Here is a 23799-nt window from a genome sequence, read left to right as displayed (position 1 = left end):
CATTTCCACAAGGACCCCCAAGGCCTGTCCTGCTGCTGTCCCAGCTGGGCAGCCCCCAGACTATGCTGGTGCCTGGAATTGTACCTCTCCAGGTGCAGGATTTTGCACTTCCACTTACTGAATTTCATGAAGTACCTGTCAGGTCCAGCCTTTCTTAGCCTGTCCAGGTCCCTCTGGATGACAGCAAAAACCTCTGCATGGCAGCAAAACCCTTTAGCATATCAGCTCCTCCTCCAGCTTAGTGTCATCAGCAAACTTGCTGAGGGTGCACCAACCCCATCATCCAGGTCATTAATGCAGAGAGTAAAAAGGACTCAACTCAATACTGAGTCCTGGGGTACTGTGCTAGTTACTGGCCTCCAGAAAAACTGCTTTAACTTCAGTGGCCTTAAATTAGAATCCTTAACTCCTTTACCTCTCTTTACCTAAAATCATTCTGTGTTTCACACAAGCATATATACTTATTGATAAAGAAATAATACAGTTTGGAATATCTTCAGTAAAATTAGCAATTCCTTCAGTGTCTCTTAAATCTGAGGAGTAAACTGAAATATTTGTCGCAATTTACCATACAATGTATAAATTTTTCCAACTGTTTCTAACCTTTGACATTTTCTTTAATGCAGGAACAATTTTCCTCTGGATTAGCAGGTCCCAGAGCTCACTGCATTTCAAGACCATTTGCAGTATCCTGAATATCCAGTGAATCCAGTCACTTATCAGACTCTAAAATATTGAGTGCTATTGTTTCAGAATAAGATAAAGCTGAAGATTGGTACTGTCAGCCAGCTCCAAACTACATAGCTGGAATAAGATCAAGAGTGTTGGCAAAAGGGCTGTGACATGAAGGTGTTCAGGGGAAACATGATTAAATATTCAGGTGACATTCCCATCACAAACATTTGTTAAGTGTGCATAAGAGATGCAGTACAACACTTACGTAAGTCTTATTTAGTCAAGTGTATGTTGTTGAGCTCTATTTATATTTTTAATCCTTTTCAACATTTTCCTACATGGTTCCATTTATAGTTCTAAGGATAGAGTAATAAATGATGAAAATAGAAAGTGTGTGACAGAACACAATTCAGGATGGGAACAGTTCCCGGTGTGGAGAGAAGCATGCAGGGATTGGCGGGACTTTTTGCCTGCTCCCTGCTCCCCCCACTCCTCCCCCTTGTGCCTGTGCCCTATTCTGATTTGCTCCCCCGTTTGTCTGTCTGATACCCCATCCTATGTTCTGCCCCTTTCTCTGCCTGAACGGATAAGAATCGGGCGCACGCCTGAATAAACAACTCTGCTTGCATCCTTCCTCGTGTCCTGTCCCCCCTTCGGACCACAACAAATGGCGCCCAGCATCGGGCAAAAGCAAAGGTTTTTACCTTAAGAAAACCTCCCCCACGCCACAAGGGCTCAGACGGTACAGAGAGAAGCGTTTCCGTCCCACTGGTCCTTTCCGGCTGAACTCCAGATCATGGCAAGATGGCCACTGCACTGAGAAAGGTGAACACCGGGAAAAAACTCTAATCCCATCTCTCACCCTCACAAAATCAACTTTAAAACCAACTGCAGACCAACAGAAGCCTAAGTAATTTCGCAATGGGCCTCTCGCTATCTACCCCTCAAAAGTTTGTATACCGCAAGCCTAAAGACTTTATTTTGGAAAATGGACACCCCTTAGAAAAAAAATCCGCAAAAGCCCTTGCTAAATGGCTTGAAAATGGAGGGGAAGCTGTCTCCGACAGTATGTCTCTAAAGGACTGGGAGAATATTAGATATAAGATCTGGAAAGCGAAAGAGAGGGGAGACAAAGTGGCTATTGAAGCACTGATTGCCTGGAGGTTAGTTCTGATGATGCCACAACATCAAATAGCCAGTTCCAATGAAAATCTCCAAGAATCTGAGCAAAAATCTAAGCCCCCATCCCCAAAAAAGGACAAGCCCGGGGAGTCCCGGAGTGGCGGGGAGGGGTCGTGAGACTACGGACGGCTGGAGGGAGAAACAAAGTGTGGAATACCAGCGGTTTTTGCATCATGGTGTCGGTGAGCTAAGCGTCCACGCGGGCAGAACCGAGGAGAGCAGGGAGCGAACATGGGAGCACACATGGCATGGAGAAACGACGTGCAAAGATTTCGTGTGCCTCCTGCCAGCACCACCCCCCAGCCTGGTTGGTACCGTGCCCTCACCCCCCTCTCCTCGCCCCCCCGACGAAAAAAACTCTCCCCCCATCCCCATCGCATCCATGTACTCCTTTCCAATACCCCCCACCATGGCAGTGCCACTTATCCCGCTGCACCAGATGCTGGCGCTTTAACCTCTTCAGTACCACCACCTTGCAAATGTACTTGTCCCTGCCCAGCCAGTGCCCAGAGGAGCATGTGGTCTTACATAAAGGAACAAGCATCAACAGCTGATGATTTGAATTTGGTTAAAGCATTTCCCGTATTTTATCATCCCAACAATCGCCCTGTTTGGGAACCCATCCCTCTCCCAGTTCTGAAAGATACAAAACAAGCTATTACTGTCTACTGGTTAAACTCACCTTATGTAATAAGGGTACTTGGTTCACTGTTTGCTGCTTACACATTCACTCCAAATTGCCACAGCCCAAGGGTATAAGGGATAGGGACGTGGCACCACACAAAAGGGTTCAGACGCAGTTGAAAGTCTGGGTGCAATGCTGGTTTATTAAGAGAAGACAGGGACTTATATAGGGTAAGGGTGAGGGGAGGATTCATAACTGGGGCGGAGCATGGGACTGACAACCCAGGGTAAGACAGGATTGGGAGACAGGGGAAAGGTGGGTGTGACTTAGGAGTATCCAAGGGAGGGAACCAATAGGAGCTTACTCTGCACTGCGGCAACCTTCAACCAATCAGTGAGAGATGAGCGGGAAAGACAGGGGAGAACAAGGGAGTAAACAACTCCAGGCAGGAAAAATGTGAGGGCAAGTACATACAAGCCCTGAACCATACAAACCAAGGGGAATAACATGAGGGTACATTGAATTTGGTGTAAAACTGGTATTAAACTGGGGAATAACAGGTCAGTCCACGAAGTAACAGTCATTTCAAGCCCCATAAACATCTCTCCAGGCCTGAAATCGTTCCCAGTCTGATTTTCTGTCCTCCTCACCAAATGACATAAAGGATTTAATAAGTGCTTTCTTCACTAATATGCAAACAACACTTTTCCTAGATGAACGGCAAACTCGCATTCGCTAGCATGCCCAGCGAACCTCAGCAACTACAGGGACCCCAGTCCTGGAGTCCTTTAATAGACTTTTTGGAGTGGGTCCATGTATTTCCAATGAAGCCCAAACCAAGATTCCTATGAATGAATTAGACTTTTCAAAAAATCTAGCCTTCCAAGCTATTCAAACCATTGCTGAGGCTGCTGAACCTACACCTTCATACACACAAGTACAACAAAAACCAACAGAACCATTCATAGACTTTGCAGAAAGGCTAAAGAAAGCCATTGCAAAACAAGTTAAACACCCAGAAGCTCAGGATGCACTATTTTTAAGGTTGGCTATAGAGCAATCTAATGACGATTGCCCGCAAATACTAAGAACTCTTAGGGATCCTACTCCTATGGACATGGTCAAGGCATGTCGTGATGTGGGGTCTAATTCTCATAAAACAAGACTAATAGCTGAAGCTTTGGCTGGACCACAAACCTGTTTTCACTGTGGTGAGACAGGATGTATAAAAAAGAACTATCCACAATTAATTACAAAGATGGAGCTTCTGAAGACACCGTGCAAACGGTGCGGAAAAGGCAGACACTGGGCTAAAGATTGCTGCTCCCTTCCTAACATTTATGGAGAACTGATACCCCCGAAAAAGTCACCAGACTTGTGGAGAAAAGTGACTTTTAATTCAATGCCAGATCTTAAACAGTGCACCTGTGGACTGTCAAGAAACAAGGCAGCAAGCTCTAAGGGTACTGTGATAAAACAAACACCTCCTCAACTGCGTTCCATCCTGCGTAGCCCATCCCTTCAGCAGGTGCCAGGAAACCACAGCAGTTAGAATGAACCATGTTAAACCTACCATTCCCTGCATTGCATTTCAACTTAAATCAGATGAACTGATTATGCAAGTTATGCCCTTGCCACGTGATTCCAATTCTAAATTCTCACTTCTAACATGTTCTGTTTACTTTCCAGGATCTTGTAGACCATAGAAGACCACTATCACTAAGTTTTTAGACACCATGGAGCAGTAGCATCTCAGGCTGGAAACAATTTTTAGGGGAGGAGTCACTCAGCAAATACAGCTGTCCAATCCGATTTGGAAGATGCAGATCTGTCCTCCCTCAAGTCCATTTAAACAAACCCTTTTTAACTTGCTTTGAAATTTTGCTTTCTCTTTGTATTGTTACTAACTATTTCTTGTGTCATAGCGGGTTGTAAGAGGACTATCAAAACAGATATTTTCTAGCCATGCTTCAAACAAATAAGAAAGAGTGAGATGTGATGGAACACGATTCAGGATGGGAACAATTCCCGGCATGGAGAGAAGCGTCTGGCGATTGGTGGGACTTTTTACCTGCTCCCTGCTTCCCCCACTCCTCCCCCTTTTGCCTGGACCCTACTCTGATTTGCTCCCCCGTTCGTCTGTCTGATACCCCATCCTATGTTCTGCCCCTTTCCCTACCTGAACGGATAAGAATCGGGTGCACACCTTGAATAAACAACTCTGCTTGCATCTTTCCTCGTGTCCTGTCCCCCCTTACGACCGCGACAAAAGTGGATATATACTATTACTTCAGTGATCTTAACATCAATTCATTTTCCTTTGTAGTTAGCTAATGTTATATAATACTTGCCAAATATTTGCCATGTCCACAATTCCCAAACACTTAAAAAAGCTAGGGTAGTAGAGAGGTTGCATGTTAGACCACCTTTCATCCCATTCACAGTTTTGTAGACCAATCTCTTTCTAATTAATCCCTCTGCAAGTTTTTCAGCAATTGGTCATACAAAAAATTATACCATGAAGTCAATTTTGTAAATCTTTTCAGAAAAGACCAAGTGATATTTCATCAACCAGTCTCCCATTGGTTGGATTGCTTGAGAATAGCTACCTCAGTTCTTCATAAACTCAATATATAGAGCTGGAAGAATGAGGCACACACTGCTCCGGTTGGAACCTAGTATCAGGAAAAAAATTTGGATTTTAATTTTTTAAAAATGATGTAAGTTTTCTCTGTCATTCATACAAATCTGTTTTTGCCAAACCACACACAAGTACTCAAATTATTAATGTGATGACACACATATCTTTTGAGGAAGATATGCTTAAAAATATTATCTTCTATTGCTGTTGTCCAGGCTTGTTTTCAGTTCTTGACAGAGGATTATAAAAGGATAATCAGGACTGCTAAACGGTCCTGATAATTCCTCAACCAAAAACTGATAACAGAAAGTGACTTCTTGTCGCTGTCCATGGCATCAGATAGTTCTTGGTTTACTGGCCTAAGGCTCAGCAAATGATTTCTGTGGTTGCAGGATGTATGAACCTCTGTCTACATATATGTGAGGCCAGTTGGTGCAAAGCCCAAATGCCAAAGCAAGTGAGAATGTATTAAATGCCTTCCTTATTCGTGTAATCCCAGGGCACGTAATCCATTCCTGTGATAGGTGCCAAATGAATTTTAAATAGTGTGGTACTGCAGAGAATTTTTTCTAGTTCCAATGAAGTGAGTTTATGTAAAACTTTAAAGATTTTTGGCAATTTTATTTTCTTTCCTATTGGTAGTAATGGTAATAAAAATAGTATGAATTCTAGTTTGAGGATTTAATTAATAGAGGAGATATTTGACTGCAGAGCTGGTTAAATTATAGCACTGTAGGCTGAATAGGCTATATAGGTGATAGACTAAAGTAATGATTAGGAGTCCTGTGGAGAGAATTTATTTGGAGGCCAGAAGTACAGAAGATGGATTGAGGAAGAAAATGATTCATGTGTCAGAAAATTGATTGGCAAGTCTGGCAGAAGAGAGAGGATGAATTGTTGGCAAACTAACTAGAGGAAGAAGAGAGAAGTATTGATAGGGAAGGAGAAGGTAGAACAAAAGAGAGGAGGATTCTTGAGTTTCTGGATCTCAAAGTTATTGGCAATAACTTTGATAGTGGTGGAGTGACAGTGTCATAACCTAAAGGGTTATCCAGCCTGTGGGTGTGTAGAGATCATAGAGATCATGACTGTGGCTTTGTAGAATTCCATAATACACAAAGACACAGGGACTTTATATTTCTGTACTTTATTACAGTTTACCATAAATACTACAAAAAATACCCCTACCATGTAAACTACCACAAAAATCAGCACTAACAGGTATATATGTGATTAATATAAAGTGTATACACACACACTTACATATATAATGCTATTATAAATACATATATTATATATATATAGTGCTATTATAAATTACTATCAACAATAAAATACAGCACCAATCAGTAGTGCAGCAACAGTAAATACAGCAACGATCAACATAACAGCAACAACCAACTAGGTATATACTATTACATGTTACTACAAGTGTATCATTGATAAGCAAACTTATCAACAGTGTGACTCCAGATATACTTACAATAAGATGCTTATATGGATGTACATAATAAAAATAAAAACGCAATTATTCAGACTTCAGAAGAAGATAAACCATAACAAAGGGGAAGATGATCTGTTCCCAGAGAGGGATCTAACCAACCTAGAGGTGAGAAGACAAGCCTACAAAAGGTAGGGGAGTAATAAGGTAACAGGTAGAGTCTCACCTCAAAAATGATTTTGTCAAGGAGTCAGGTGCCAGCCAGGTATAGGGATTCCATTGTCTCTTAGAATGTCTGGGTGGGATCCAATCCTCTTAGGAAGAGTACATGCAGCATGAGAAGTTCTCAGATAAACATACTCCATTTTTGATAAAAATTTTATATCTTGGAGATAAGAGGTCGTAGGGCACCATGGCTTCAAACCGCCAATAGGTGCTGTTAATTTCTGTTTTACATCTGTAACAGTCAATGACGATGAAGTTTTCTGTTCTTTCAGACCTGTTTTATTTTTTTCAAGACTGTTTCTACTTTTCCACATTATAAATTGCTGAAAATGTTTCCTGATTCTGCACTTATTCTTGGTAGCTTAGGATATCACTGCTGTCTAGGTTTGACAGCTGTACTTTGAAGAGGCCAGCTGTACTTTTCAAAGATGTTTCTTATTCCAAAGCCTGGTTCCCAGGCTCTCAGTTCCAAGGCTGGGGGGCAGTTTCTCTGTCAGTATTTTTCTGTGGATGTTTTCTTCTCTTCTTTCTTCTTCTAAGAAAGAACACATCAGATGCCAGTAGGGCTGGGCGCCCTACTTGAGCCCTGGGCAGATTTTTTCTGTTCACAAGCACTGCCTCCTTATCCATGCTAATGCTCTGCCACTCCTCCTTACTCCTGGTTCTTCACACAACATGGAAACAGAAAATGGGTGTCAGTTCCAGCTGTAAGCATTGTGAGAAATTTGGAAATAATGGGGGCAGCATGGGGAGGAGGCATTACAGAAAAGAAGAATCTTTTTTTAGCTTACTGGCCCTTTACTCTTCTGCATGTCTTCTGCACTCCCTGGAGTGGAAGATGAAGAGAGATGTTAGAAAAAGCGGGAAGAGAAGTCAACAGTGAGTGAAATCACAAGGCTTTGTCTCTCCCATCTTTGGGGAGTAAACAAGATACGAAAGAAATAAAAACATTTCATGGTGTCCCAACTTTTGTCAGCCTTGCCCCAGGCCAGTGAAATTTAATGTGATTTAGTTAGAAACTCATTAATATGTGAAAGCAATTTGGTTAGAATGAAAATCTGAAGAGGAAAGAGTATGAAGAAAAGACAGGTCAGACAGGCATAATGAATACTGTTATGTATACAGTTATACGATAAGCCAGAGAAAAGCCCCAGGTTTTCCATAAGTATACACTACCAGTTAGAAAAAAACCAAACAATAAACCTGTTTGATTCAGCATAAATGTGCTTTGCATTGTTCTCTTATTGTGACCAGTATTGACCAGAAATGCTTAAGTAGAGATGTTTGTCTTGTTAGCACAATTCCAGAGTCAATTAAATGTCTGTATGAGGTAAGAAAAATTCTGATTTCACACTGAATTTGTGTTATGTGGCAGACTGTTCATCCTCTTCATGACTTGCAAAATAGCCTGTAAAACTTAAAGAATGGAATTCTAGACCCAGAAGTCTTTTGTTCAGGTCCAATATCAAGCTAAATTTGAAACATATTTTCTATCTTGTTGTTTGTACCAGATTTCTTACGGTTGCTGTTTAGAATGAAAAAAATATTAAGAAATGTATTAATAGATTTGAGTATCAAATATGCCTAAGAAATTTTATCTTAGTTCACAAATAGCAAAAGTGATATTTGATTAATAAATTATTTTTATTAATAATTAACTGGATTCTAATTTAGAGTCAGATGGCTTTTTCTATACAAACTAAGAGAGAAGAGTCAGGAATTATTTGTAATTTAAGAGTTTTTAAAAAGTTGATACTATTTCTCACTGTCTCTATTTTTTTCTCTGCCTCCCCACAATAATTTTCATTAACAGACATCATGCAATCTTGCCTCTGGCCATGAGCACAGAAATTAGTGCTAATGTATTATTTACAAAGGTTGATCAAGTCTTCCTAGTGTGAGTAGGAAAAAGGTACATCTTTTGCCTTCAGAAAGACAGGTATGAATTCTAAGCATGAATCAAATGAACCTTTAAATGAGATAAAACTATCCATTCTAATTTCCTAGTCACAACTGAAAACAAAAGCAAAAACAAAAACCCCACTCCTCTCATAGCAAGATGAAAAGTGATTTACTTAAAAAGCAGATTGTAAGCTGAAGTAGGGCTGAGATTGTCTTACCTTTTAAGTATATTAACAAGTTTTCAAATGTTCACATTTCCTCTGGCCTCTGGATAAACAGAATGAAAAATCTGGCCAGCTGCTCTGCACTACATTTAAGAGTGTTAATACAAAGGAAGGTGCACTTGATGTGTGAAAATGATGAATAACTATAGAATCCATCTGGCAAGTGTGATGCGAAGGTTAAAGTCAAGTTCACCAGAAAAGGAGTTGCATTTTGATGGAGTAAAATAGTTACATCTTTCTCTTTTTCTGTTGTGTATGCATAACATCCAAAATGGATTACATAAAAAATATTAAGATTTTAAGGTCAACCACTTAAGAGCAATTTCTTGAAAAAGAATTCCCCATAACCTTAAAAATGCCCACTCGTACAAGTGCTTTACGGTTATAGTTTGCAATTAAAAATTACTTTTTTAATAGGAAGTTTTTGGCATGGGGATGTGAGTCAGCCAATATCAGGAGAGAGATGTCTTTTGTGCTGCAGGAATGTGCAGACACACATAGGCCATGGGCTCCATTCCAGCCTCCAGTGAGGTTGCATCAACCTGTGAGTGTTGTTTGGTATGAATGGAGTCTTTCCATACATGATGGGCTGGTAAACACATCTAGAACCATGCCACAATGTGGGAAGGGGAGTCAGGTAGAGAGTATGGTCTCTTTTCTATTCCCACAGTGACTCCATTCTATTGTAACATCACTGCTGTCTGTGGTGAAGATTTCCTGTCAGGTAGACAGATGATTTTTTGGAAACTGGTAGCTCCTAAAATCTTATCTCATAGTGACTCCTGATTTGCTTTTGCACCTCATTATGTATCTTTATTTACCTTGGATATTTTTAGATCTTTTGCTTATGGCTGTTTGCCAGATGGTTTCAGTGTCTTCCTAATGGTAGGTTGTGATTTGTTGATTCAAAATCTTGACAAGAGTCCATGTCTCAAAAGACAACTTTTCTCAAAAGACAACTCATAGGAGTCACTGTAGTGAGAACTTCTCATGAGATTTTTCAATTTCTGCATCAGTGAAAACTGCTGGAAGTGCTGGTTAGTGTTCCATTATAAGGTTGCCATGTCAACTTTTCCCTTGCTGGTAGTGGAATAAGGAGGTAGTTTTGTTTTAATGTTTGCCTCCCACAAGTAAACTTTAAACTATGTACAAGACTTCATGGAAGGCCAGAAGTGTGTTATTTTCTGTTTGCATGTAATGAATTCATATTGTCATTGTTTTGCTTCAAAAGATCTATAACCTGTATGCACCTGTTCAGTATTTTTATTTTGCACCTATACAGTTTTTGAAGAGTCTTCACTTACACTGTAGAAATCTAATTTTCTCCTTACTGACTCTTCCTATCTTATTGCAGTCTCCCTAAAAAGGCACATCTCTTTAAGTTACCAGTTCAATTTTGTGACTGATTGTTGCAGAACCTGTTCATTAGATATCTCTGTGTTATATCATTCTCAGATGACTGCTCTGGATATGAAGTTTATCTTCCCAAGGAGCTCTTCTAACTTTTCCTTGCCTGTGGTAGAAAAGTCTGCTTAGAGACATCTGTAAAGAGAAAGTTCAGTGGACTTTACTGCCTTCTATACAATTAAACAATGGTTATTGTAATAATTTGACTCAGGGACAAATTTTTTAAACCCCCACAAATTTGCTAAAATGTGAGAGAAGTTTCCAGACAGGTAACAGACTCAGAATGGGGGAATAATACCAACATTTATTGCTAACAGAATGGAAACTGTAGAATAATATATACAACAGTCCTAACTAATCCTCCTATGATGATAAAACTATGTATTTACAAAAATGACCCCTTCTTCCCCCCATAAAGTCTAGGAGGAGAAGTTTCTCCTTCACTTTCAGGGCTACAGCTCCAATTCGCAGTAGCTGGAAAATCTTCTCTCTCTCTCAATTCTATAAGGTGTGGGGTCCCAGTACCCCACCTCTAACCACTTATCTCCCATCGAGGGTTTACCATGGGCTTCGGGGGAAACACCTGTCATCACCGTGTCTTCACCATGGAGTACAGGGCTTCTCCGCTCTAAGCTGCTGTCGGCTCAGAGTCGTGGCTGCCAGCCCAGCATCCTCCCAGTCAGGGCCAACAGGGTCCAGCCAGCCTATCACCACCCCTCCTCCACTGTGAGGGAAGTTGGTGAGGCTGGCCGGAGAATTCCTGGAGAGTCTCTTTCTGCTCTGCTTCACGATTGCCGCTGCCCCCGCTTGCAGTGGGTGAGAACCCCCCAGCCCTTGACCACAGCACCTGGTCCAGTTTTAACACTGTGCCGGGCCCCCTGCAGCCTGACCAGGGGGAAAAGAGGAGCCTGGCCCCTTGGGGGGCCTGCCAGCCCCTCTGCTGTCTTCTGCTTCTAATTTCTAACTGCGCCACCACCTTCTCTTCCAGTGTATCAAATATGTCATTTTGCAGAGGAGTAACTACAGTTTTCGATTGGCTCTGCATTGGAAGGGCCACTCTGGAGCAAACCATCTTCAGTCCCAGGAGAGGGGGATCTCTCAAACCATGACAGTTATATTTTTTTACTTACCTTGGGTATTATCTGAAGAAACTGTTCCCCCAAAAAAAGTTTGAAAGTTTGAAAATGCAAAGTTTTTTTCTGTTTCATTGTCCAGAAACCTGTTGATTCATGAAACCTAGAAATGGAACATCTCTTCCAGAATTTTCTACTCATGGGTAGTAGAAACACTTCTGTCTTTTCACACCTTTATTTAACAATATTTTAGCATACTTAGAAGCCAAAGTTTCAGTCTTTTTTCTTCATTGCTTGCTTCCTTTGCTTTCACTAGAGTGACCAACGAGTTTAATAGCCTTTTCTTCTTTCTCTGCTTGCTCTGTAATGCCCAGAGAATGAACTTATCTAATTTTTCTTTTATACCCTTTCTTAAGGTCAGAAGAATTTTCATAGGAGCAGAAATTGGGATCCTTAAGGTCTATTCTCTTCTTTATTGACAACTTTGCTTTTTCTGGCAGCAATTACTCTTTGAACTTGTCCACAGGTGAAGAATCAGTTCTACCAGTGAGAACAACCTCTTATGAGAACTGTAGACATGACACGTTTTGAATCCAGTAATTGGTACTTTTTCCTCAGTACTGTGATAAATTGAATACATGCTTTTCCTCCAGCATTTGACACAAAACTCCCTTCAGAAAGATAAGCCTTTGAGCCCTGAGTTTCACCTATTTCTTTCCTACTAACCATTTTTTGTTTGTTTTTGCTTTTGTTTGGTTTTGGTTTTTTTCCTCCGGTACTAATTCACTACCACAAACATGCTCTATTTGCCTGTGCCAAATTTACCAGAACCCTCTTTCTGCTTCACCACTGCCTGCAGCCTATGTGAAGAGTTTTTTGGAACTAATAGCATTCTTGTTATCTGATTTGTCCATGCTATGCATGCTCTGCTGGGGCTTGCAAAATGATACATTTAACTGCAGTTCTTTCACCTTTCTCCAAATACTGTACTGTAGTAATGTTTTGTTGTGTAATGTGCTGCGGTTGGTGCTTGTGCAGATCCATGTACTGTCCTTTTGTGAATCCTGTTTGGGAACACTGCATGATTTTTGTCTCTCAGATATTTTCTTGTAGTATTTGAATTCTCTAGGGTTGTTCTTACTAGGCAATAGCCTGGAAGAGGTGACATTTTTGGGTGACCTATTCTGGGCAGTTTGCCAAATTTAATTCTCTATTTTCCAGTAGCCACATTTGGCCTATTTTGTCTTAGATCTAAACTGGGTTTGTGTTTTTTGTCTGGGACTTGGTTCTGTAAAATTACTGCTCAGATGATTCACAGTCTTCTTTGTTAAGTGTTTCCTTCATCATACTGCAATGATTCCTAAGTGTTGTTCAAACTTTCTTAATTTCTTCCTATGTTTCTGGATGCTAACACAAAGGGATTAGTAATTCCCCTGAGACTCTGTTTTCTCTCCTAAGTTTCTTTTCTTTTTGCTGCAAGTGAAATTCCATGGACATGAAGAGTGAAAATCAAAAAGAATTCCTCCTATCAGAAGTCCATTCTAACTTTGTATAGTGTGAAAGACCACACTGGATCTGTTTGTGTCCTGGTTTTATTAAAGATATCTGCTCTTCATTGTAGTCTTTCTGCTTTTAGGCCTAATGTCTAGGGATAGGGTGGCTATGATAGATTAATCCATGCCAATTTTCTGGAAAGCTGGAAGAAAATAGTCACAGTAATTTCTGGAGATCCTTGCAACATCATGGAACTGGAGAGTATGGAGTAGACCCAACAACTGTTTGTACACTTGGAACAGTCACCTCCCTAACTGAAATTGTCAGAAAATAATTTATGAATAGTATTTGTAAATGCCTTTTTTAGAAATTGTTCAGATGTTGACATTTTTACCAAATATGACTTTCAAATGTTGTTGATTTGGCCAAATATTGTTGTAATTTATGTAAAAAACAGAATGCTCTTTCCTGGACTTGTTTTGTCCACACTACTTCTAATCTAATCATATTTCAAGCTATTACATAAAATTTTGCACTTGATCAGTGTGGCGGGTTGACCTTGGCTGGATGTCAGGTGGCCACTGAAAATGTTGTCTCACTTTCCTCTGCAACTGGACAGGAGAAGAAAATATAATGAAAGGTTCATGAGTTGAGACAAGAACAGGGAGAGGCCACTCACTGATTACCATCATGGGCAAGACAGACTCAACTCAAGGAAATTAATTGAATTTGTTATCAAAATCAGAGAAGGATAACAAGAAGTAAAACAAACCTGAAGCTCACCTTCCCCTCACCACTCTCTCCTTCCCAGGCTCTACCTTCTCCTCCCTAGTGGTGCAAGGAGACAGGAACAGGGGTTACAGTCAGTTCATCACACATTGTTTCTGCCACTGCTAAGGGGGAGGTGTCCTTCCCCTGCTCCACTGTGGGCTCCCTCTCATGGGAAACAGTTCTCCATGAACTTCTCCAATGTGAGTCCTTCCCACAGGCTACAATTCACAAACTGCTCTGGTATGTGTCCCTTTCCACAGGGTACAGTCCTTCAGGCCAAGACTGCTCCACTGTGAGACCCCACAGAGTAACAAGTCCTACCAGAAACCTGCTCTAGCATGGGCTCTTCTCTCCACGGTTCCTCAGGTGTCTACCAGGACCCTGCTCCAGCCCAGACTTCCCATGGGGTCACAGCTTCCTTCAGACATCCACCTTGTCTGTCATGGGTCCCCTCTGTGGGCTGCAGGTGGATCTCTGCTCCACCATGGACTTCCATGAGCTGCCAGGGCACAGCTGCCTGCCCATGGTCTGCACCACGGACTGCAGGAGAATCTCTGCTCCAGAACCTGCAATGTCATCTCCCCCTCCTTCCCTACTGACCTTGGTTTCTAAAGAGTTGTTCCTCTCCCATATTCTCACTTCTCTCTTCTCTGAGTGCAATTACATCTGCACAGTAACTTTTTTTCCCCTTCTTTATCGCAGAGGCTCTGTTGCCTTGTCTGGTGGGCTCAGCCTTGGCCACCTGTGGGTCCATCTTGGAGCCGGCTGGCACTGGCTCGGTTGGACAAGGGGAAGCTTGTCACAGCTTTTCACAGAAGCCACCCCTGTCACACACACACTCCTACCAAAACCTGGCCATACAAACACAAAACAATCAATAAAAGTATTGAAAGAGCCAACTATAATTCCTAGAGTTTATACTTGCACAATTTAAATTCTCCCACTATTATACAGTCAGAAATGATAGGATAGCTTTCATGCAAATCCTATTAAAGCTTAAGTTCAAGAGAAGAGAAATTATGGAAAATTAATTCAAAAAGTGCAAATTTTGGAATTATAAGCCCAACAAAAATGCAGATTAAGAACTGTCAGAGAAACTTGAAGAATAACAGATTCATAAGAGTCTGATAAAATAACTAGTCTGAATTTGCTTCCTTTTTGACTGACCTAATAGTGGGCTATTAGAAAATGAGATTTGTAGTGCAAAATGGAAGATAAGAAGAAACAAATTAAAACAAATACAGAGCTAGTAGATTAACTTCAGTAGAAAATGGGGGTTCTCTTTTTACCACTCAATCTTATGATTAATTTTACAAATGAAAAAGAATATTTTTTATGGGCTAGAACTTCTATAGGAAGGTGTTCCATATCTGCAACTCCAAACTACTCTTGTTACTTATATTATAGTAATTATAATGTGTTTTTTCCCCCCACCAAACTTGTTTATCTGTGCTGATGGAGATGAAGACCATGATGCATATGATTCTTCCTCATTATATATGACACATTATTGTTAATAAGAAACATCAAACCAATACGTATGTGGGTGCTTGCACTTAGGATTCTTGAAACAGATAATCCTTGTATGTGGACTTGCCACTCCTGATTATGACAAGTAATACTCCTTTGTTTGTCTGTAATGACATAAAAATTTTTATTCTTCCATGTATTTCTGTGATGAGTATTCAGGGACTTTTATGTTAGGAAAAGATCTCTTAGGGATAGAATGAGAAGTAGTACTGAAAATTTTAAATAATGTAATTATGTAAGTAAATTTCTTGCTGTTATCTGGAATCTGGTCTATAGCACTTCATCTGAAAATAGATATTCCTATTGGTGAAAAAGATACGGTGAAACTAAGGCCAGATAAAATCATGTGGTTAGTGAGAAGTAGTAGAGAAATATTAATTAAAAAACTGAGAAAGGTGATTTTTTTTCCACTTGAGAATAAAATCCCAAAACCTAAAGGACTGAAAAAAAGCCAGAAAATAATGGTTGTAAAAGAATAGGGAAACCAGATATCTCTTTCTGTCTTATAAGGGTATGGTAATCATCACTATAAGTGAGAGGAAGCAATTTTAAAAAAAAAAATGAATACCCTTTTACAGCAATGCCATTATTTAATTAAGACTATTTTTTTCTGCAAGTAATGATTTAGAATTAAATTGATCTAAAAAAGGGGGATTTTAGGTGGAATAAAGTCCCACATTAGGGAAGCAAGTCAACTTTATCTTTGCATATGGGGTGGAAATTTCTTTAGATGGAGGTTCTAGCAAATTAGCTTTGTACCCTCGTCAAAGGCGACTGGGAGCAGCCATTAGTTGGCACAGGTTACAGTAGTAAGTGAGCTGTATATGTATTCCAGAATGTAAATGCTTGTATTCTAACACCATCACCACAATGAATGGAAAATTTTACTTAACTTTGATAGGTTCGGGATTTTATCCTCAGTTTTGAAATTCTTATCACTATTGCAAAGTTATCTCAAGAAATATTTTAACACAGCTATATCTCCAAAACTGTAACTTGTAGACAGGCAGGGGAAAAAAAAAATAAATCACATGACACATTCCTCCTCTTTGTTTCTTCCTGTTAGACTTGGCACTCTGCATTGAGAAGTCTGTTAGCATTCCAGCTGAATGTCTGCAGTTTTTGTACCTGGTTCTTAAGAGAACCATAAGTCTTTCATGACTACAAATGTCTCTTTTCTGCATAGAACTAGGAAAATAGATTATTCCCTATGACTGCCTTCAGAATTATTGGCATAAACACAACAGTGTAGCCTCTGGTACTTTGACTTCAAAGTTTCGGCTTCTCCATGTAATCTTCTTTTTAATATATGACCCTTTCTACAATCTGTTTAGTTTCTTTTCTCCCTTGCTTCCTCCCTCCCTTTCTGTTTTCCCCTCTCTGTTTACTCACAGACCTCTCTTTTTGGCAATGCTCTGGTAATGCTTTGTCTAGCTCTTCAAGGTATTCTGTCAGAAATTCATCTTACAAACAGTTTCCTTATTACTGAGTCTGATCAATCACTGGGCCTTTCCATTTTTAAGTATTGTATGGATTAGGTTAGACATTTGGGATACCTATTTAGACACTTAATGAAGTTTTAAAAATTTCATGTACTAATTGTTTTCCATCAATTTTCTGAACACTTTAATTATTTCTAGTTGATGACTTTGTGTTTATCAAAAAAAGCAAAGATAATGATCTGGCAACAAATCAGGGTAATGTAGCATGAGGAGACCTGTACATTATTTTGCTTCATTCTGGTGTCCAGTAAAATCTCAATGTTGTTGTTTTTTGTGATCAGGCTACATTTGAACCTGACCTTTTGTTCTTAAAATTTTATACTCAAATTTGAAAATGTGTGGGTAACCAGACAGCAGTCACGAAATATCAGGAAGTCTTCATAATCTGTTTTATTGCTGAGTGAACAAAATGTCTGTTATTGAAACTAATATAGATTTCAGGTAGTGAGCTTATAAAATCTAACTAGGGTCAACATTCCTAATTCAAAACTGAAATAAAAAATATCCAAAAATTGCATTCTGGGAGAAAAATTTTAGTTTTTTGACAATCCTATAGAGATGATGTGGTTGAGAAAGCTGGTAGTATACAATGAATTTATTTCCGTGTAAGTAGTGAAATCTCATATTGCACTGTATGAAAGGTTTATAAGTATTTTTTTTAAAAAATGTTTTCTCAAACCAGATAAAGAAATGCTTCTCTGTGAATCTTTCTATAGCTCCTGTGTTTATTTGGAAGTACTAGTTCTGCAGGTGAAGTCCTATTTAGCTCATAATATTTTTTTCCAAATTGTCATTGTGAAAGGTAAAATTATAGAACTTAAACCTTAAATTTCTCTGTCTCTAGCAGAGAAGAAATTAACAGATAAACGAAATACTTTTTTTCCCTGAAAGCATGTTTTAACATATCACAGACCACTGTTAGTCAGTTTTAAAAAGTAACAGTATGGAACAGCTATCAGTACTATTTCTGAAAATATTTACTAAAAAAAAAAAGATCTTTAACAACGGTAAATCTTGCTGTTTGTACAACAGTAAACTTGGTTGAGTTATTCTGTAACTTTGTTTCTATAACCATTTTGGTTCTGTAATATAATTTGCAGCTGTGTAAATAATGTTCATAAATACAAGTCTGTTCATTCAGCCTGCACTAACTTCTTCTTTTCTGTTTGCATAAGGAACATAGTTGTATGAGAACACAAAGGCTTTTCTGTGTTCGTACAAATGTTAAAACCAGAAAAGATCCCTTTCCTGATTCCCCCCGTAATCATGTAATCATCCTACCACAAATAATTCAGTTCAGTCATTCGGAAAATCTACAGTCAATTGTTCAGTTGCAATATATGTTATCAAGCATGGCAAAAAATCTTGCCACAAGGTTTCAAGTTGTCTTAAGCTGACACTTCTTCTATTGTAAGGGGAAAAAAAATCCATTATTGTCGTATTCGAATGTTCTTGCTCTGTTCCTCCCTCCAGAAAAATTTTTTTTAGCACTATGTAAAATAATTACAATCGCAATTTCTATTATCAAGAGCGTTCTGAAGTAAACTGAAGATGAAGTGACCGAAATACAACCCTTTGTACTAAGATAATGTCTGTTCTAAAGACCTGACAGTAAGTGATGTAACGCATGAATGCTTTGACTGTTTCGTGTCTAGTGACTCCAGATGGTATGTCTGTACTCTGAGGGTGTGCTGTGTGTAAATCATCATAATCAGGATCAATATACATCCAAGAACACTCTGTTTTTTTTTCTTATCGTAGTTATTTACATCCACTTATTAGACCCTTTTCACAGTATAACTCTGGATGGACACCTAACAACAAACATTGCCTTTTTTTTTCTCTAGCTCCTGTAAACTTGCTTCCCCACTCGTAGTATTCCTACCTCTTGGTTTTCAGCGTATTTCTTCAGGTATGCACATGTGCACTTGCACATAAGTGTCAAAGAGTAGCACACAGTGCTCTATAAGGAAGCTTACAAAGGAATATGATCTACATTAAAATTACTCCATCGATATCTGTCCCATGATGCTTCATCAATTTTTACTAGTAGAAAAAAAAATGCTGTTCACTGATAGTGGAGGTTCTAATCTGGACTCAGATTTCCAGCTGAACCTATTTCCTTTATGACTGTGAATGTGCTTGTACAGCTACCAGCACCAAAACCTTTTCCCTAACGTGGGAATGACTGACAGAATCCATGACTGACAAAAGACTTATTTGATCAGACCATATGTATTATCTTACCTAGGAAATAAAATTTAAATTTTCAAAACAAAAAGTCCCCCTTTTTTTTTATGATTCACCTTAAAACTCTACTCAGTACAGATATCATTGTATTTCTTTGATAATTTTTTTACAACAGAGTAGTTTTCCAGTTATAGGCTCTTCTTTCTTCAGTATCTTTTAGTGAAAGTTATTTTGATTTTCACCGTGATGCTTCAGACACAAAAGAAACCTTGCAGTGTATGTGGGTTTGGTGTGGAGCAATCTCTAGAACATGATGTTACTATTAAAGCTGCTTCTAAGGAGAGTTATTGTCAATAAAAGAGGTTAAACATTCAAATGCAAATCACTTATCCATAAACAGGGAGTTCCTAAACTGACCTGAAAACTGGAAACTAGTGACCAGCTATATTTCGGTTGACCTGTCTTTTTTGTGCACTGATTTTAAGGCATATGGGAAATGCAGTGAGGTAGATAGATGAGTTTGAAAATTTTAAAGTGTGCGGACCAATGAGATCATTCATTCTGTGGTAATGCCATTATTTGCCTTCCTAAGAAATGTTCACAGAGGCAGTATGTATCAAGCTGGCCTAAACACCTCCAAGAGATTTACACAACTTTCATTGCCTTTCTTGTCACAAATCATAAAATAGATGCCTTTGTCAGGCTCTGAGAACATACGAGGATGCAGGTGTGACCCATTATAGCAATTGCTCTCTTGATAAGGATAGCATAGAAGTGCAGAATATACTGTGACTTACTGTGGAGTAATTATAGGATGCTACAGCTCTACTTTCATGATTTCCTGTAGTTCTAGGTACAGCTGCCCTGGTCTGGCAAAAAAGAATGGGTTAGGGCTCTCATTACCCTATGAGCAAGAGAGTAGGCTCCAGTAAAAACAGCAAGTAGTTGTTTTTCAGAGATTAATGTTAATTCAGAAGTGACCTTATTGAACTCCAATTTCTGAACATATATTTGCTTGCAAACTAGGTAGTTTGCAAGAACTGCATACCTAGAACATGTATTTGCTTTTAGAATCGATTTTTCTCATCGGTTAAATAACAGGTTAGTTAATCAAGACTGTATTAAGGAATTTTCACATATAATATTACTGAAAAAGCAGTGAGCTGAATTCTCAACCACTCATCTTTTCTGACACGGAATAGCTTTCTAGATACTTACTGTTGCTTTGATTTGCCATGTCAGCCTCTTCCTCTTAGTAGCATAGAAGATAAAGAGAGGAAGGAAGGTTTATCTATGAGGAGTAAACAGCAAATGTGTTACTTTAATCTCTGAAAGCTTACAGAATCACATCTACTGCTTTTAGAAATGGAAAAGTTTTGTATGGTACGTATAAACATTAAAGGCTCACCCAAGTAGTTAGTATATGAAAACTCAAATAATGAGGTAAATTCACATGGCACCACAAACAATATTATAAAATATTTACCATACAGATATTAGAAACAAGTAGGACAAAAGTACAATAATACCCTTGTTTAACTAAATATATGCTGAGTAAAAATATTCACTGCAGCCAGAGGAAATGTGCTTCACAGAGGAAGTGTGCTTCACAATGGTCTCCAGACTTGGCAAATTTTTCTGGAAGCATAATCCATAGAGCTCTTGGATAAATGTAAATAAATCCAACTGGTCAGGAAAGAACTCATCCTTATTCTTAATGTTTAAAAGGCTAAATGGTCTTTAATGAACTATTATTTATTTTGTCCCTGTGTTTTTTGTTTTCCCAGAGGAAACCTTCATGGTAACATACAGTTTGATAAGGAACCAACTGAGCTACCATAAATTTCTTTTTGTGGACAGCCAGAGCCAATTAGCAGATTAGATTAAAATTACTGTATTCATCCTTGGGCTTCTCAGGTTATCTCAGTTTAGCTTAAAGAATAGTTTACAATACTTAACACAAGGAGAAGGTCTGTTTCTTTGTGTCCACGCCTTGTATCTGTGTCTCTCTGTTTGTGTCTCTATTCCATGGAGCAGAAAGTACCTCATGCAAACAAAGTCTAAACCACCACCACCAAGAGATTTAATTTCTATTTGCTTTATTGGCTGATTTATGAAGTGGTTCTGTTATTTTTATTTTTAGTTAGTAACTGTACTTTAAATTAAATTAAGGTTACTATTTTGACTACAAACAGAACTATGCTTAATCCTAAAGACTAGTCAACTATGCCCATATATTGGTGTAGCATAGCTTTCTGTGAAATTGTGTATATATGATTTGAAACCAGTTTAGTTATGGATGCTTTTCTGTTGGCATCATAGAAGAAATAGCAAAACTGATAACTATAAAGAAGGTAATTTATTTTTTTATAAGTAAAAGGAAAAAAAATTACTTTTAAATATTTTGGATTTGGACAATGTATTTTGATAACTCAGGTAGTCTACATGATTTGTGTAGCTATATGTTTGTTAATTAAATTTGGTGTACTTAGAACCTGTTTAAAGATTAGAACTTGACGTTTAGCCCAAGATTTCTTTAGTCCAAAGAAACTGTGCAACTAGGTAGGGGACAGTCCAGTTTACTTCTTACTTATTAATAGTAACTGTGCTGTTTTGATTTCAGATGGAAACTCTAATAAAATCATTAGACAATGTGTTTAGACAATGTGTTTATGACGTTTATGACACCACCAGACATTTTGAAAGAATATGTTCTGTGGTTCTTGAATGCTATGCTGAAATTTTGTATTTTGTATGAGATTAGCACATTCTCTTTTTCTCAAGAAGATAGTAAATTTTAAATTTCATTTTTGTAAAACTTTATTTTGTCATGCATGTAAGGCTCTGTGTTACACTGTATTTATCAGCAATCTTTTCACAACTTGCACAGATCAGTCACACAGACTTTCTGTTTCTAAGTTATGAGCTGATCAAGAAAGTTCCTTCACTTTGACTTCTAAATTAAATTAAACAGGAAGATTATTTAACACTGCTAAATCATGACTCCTTTTTGATAGAAGGTTATCTCTTTCAAAGAGGAACTAACCTTTAACTAACACACTCCATTCTGTTTGTCCTATTTGTACCTTGGATAAGGGATTCCTAATTCACCATGGTTGAGATCAGGATAATTCTCTTTTGTGTAGGTTCCCTTGCAACTGAAGCTGTACCTCCATGAGATGTTAATCTCTTCTCTGCCAACTTCTGAATGTCAGGTTACTACACAAAGGTACATCTCAGCAACACGGACTTTGTTTATAGACTCTGAAAGACAGTCTTGAAGTAGGTCATACACAGGCTAAATCCTTTGATTGCTGCCCTCATAGAGAAAAAAAATAATTTCATATTAAAATCCAGTTTAATTTAGTCTGAGAACACAAATACCATTATACATTAATGAGAATTGTATCATTGAAAATTATGTCATTACTCTATGGCATTGGTCTAAACAGAATTAACATGCTTGTTTATTTAAGGATTTCCAAAGCATTGTATCTTTGGGTTTATTTCACTTTTAGGGAATACATTTATATTTCCTGGCTCATAAAATTTTGAGAAAAAATTTTTTGTTTGAGTATTTCACTCCAAAATTCTGAGTATTGTTTTTATAGAGTCACAGATTTGAAGTTTTAAATATCAGGCATTCAGGTGAATAAACCAAGGAAGTAGGAATAAAATCAGTGGTTGCAACTTCTCTTAAAGTCTAGGTCACATCCAGAGGGTAGCCATCAATGGCTTGGTGTCCTGATGGACATCAGTAACAAATGGTGTTCCTCAGGGGTCTATTTTGGGACCGGTTTTATTTAATATCTTCAGTAATGAAGATGAAAGGATTGAGTGCACCCTCAGCAAATTTGCAGATGATACCAGCTGACACACCTGAAGGACAGGATGTCATCCAGAGGGACCTGGACAAACTCAAGAAGTGGGAACATCATGCAGTTTACTAAGACCAAGTGCAAGGAGCTGCACCTGGTTTTGGGTAACCCCTGGTATCAACAAAAGTTGGGGAATGAACAGATCAAGAGCAGGCCTGCTGAGAAGGACTTGGGGGAGCTGGTGGATGAGAGGCTGGACATAAGCCAGCAATATGAACTCACAGCCCAGAAAGCCAAGTGTGTCCTGGGCTGCATCCAAAGCAGTGTGGGCAGCATGTGAGGGAGAGGATTCTGCCCCTCTGCTCTGGTGAAACCTACCTGCAGTGCTGCATCCAGCTCTGAGGTCCCAGCACAGGAAGGACATGGACCTATTGGAGAGAGTCCAGAGGAGGCCACCAAGATGATTAGAAGGATGAAGCACCTCTCATGTGAGGAAAGGCTGAGAGAACTGGAATTGTTCAGCCTGGAAAAGAGAAGGTTTCAGGGTCACCTAATTGTGGCCTTCCAGTACCTGAAGGTAGCCCACAAGAAAGATGAGAGAGACCTTTTACAAGTGACAGAACAAGGGGGAATGGCTTCAAACTAAAAGGGAATAGGTTTAGATTAGATGTTAGGAAGAAAATCTTTACAGAGAGGATGGTGGGGCAATGGAACAGATTGTTCGGAGAAGTTGTGGATGCCCCATCCCTGGAGTGTTCAAGACCAGGTTGGATGGAGCTCAAAGTAACCTGATCTAGTGAAAGGTGTCCCTGGCCATAGCAGAGGGGATTGGAACTAGATGATCTTTAAGGTCCCTTCCTATCCAGGCCATTATATGATATCTGGCACAGCAAGAGCAAGGAACACACATGGATGTTTGGGCACCATGCTCCCAGGTGTTACTGTCTGTTAGCAACAGTATCTGCTAGAAAAAGGGGCAACAGAAAATTTGCTGGCATTAGTGGCAGTGATTTCACAAACAGATAGCTTTGACTTGCATTCCTTTGTGTGCCTATAGACTGAAATGGTTGGCTATGTAGATTGATTTAAATCCTAGAAG

Source organism: Corapipo altera, unplaced genomic scaffold (assembly GCF_003945725.1).
Source record: "Corapipo altera isolate COAL_440 unplaced genomic scaffold, ASM394572v1 61281, whole genome shotgun sequence".
Classification (NCBI taxonomy): Eukaryota; Metazoa; Chordata; class Aves; order Passeriformes; family Pipridae; genus Corapipo; species Corapipo altera.
This window is presented reverse-complemented; position numbering follows the sequence as displayed.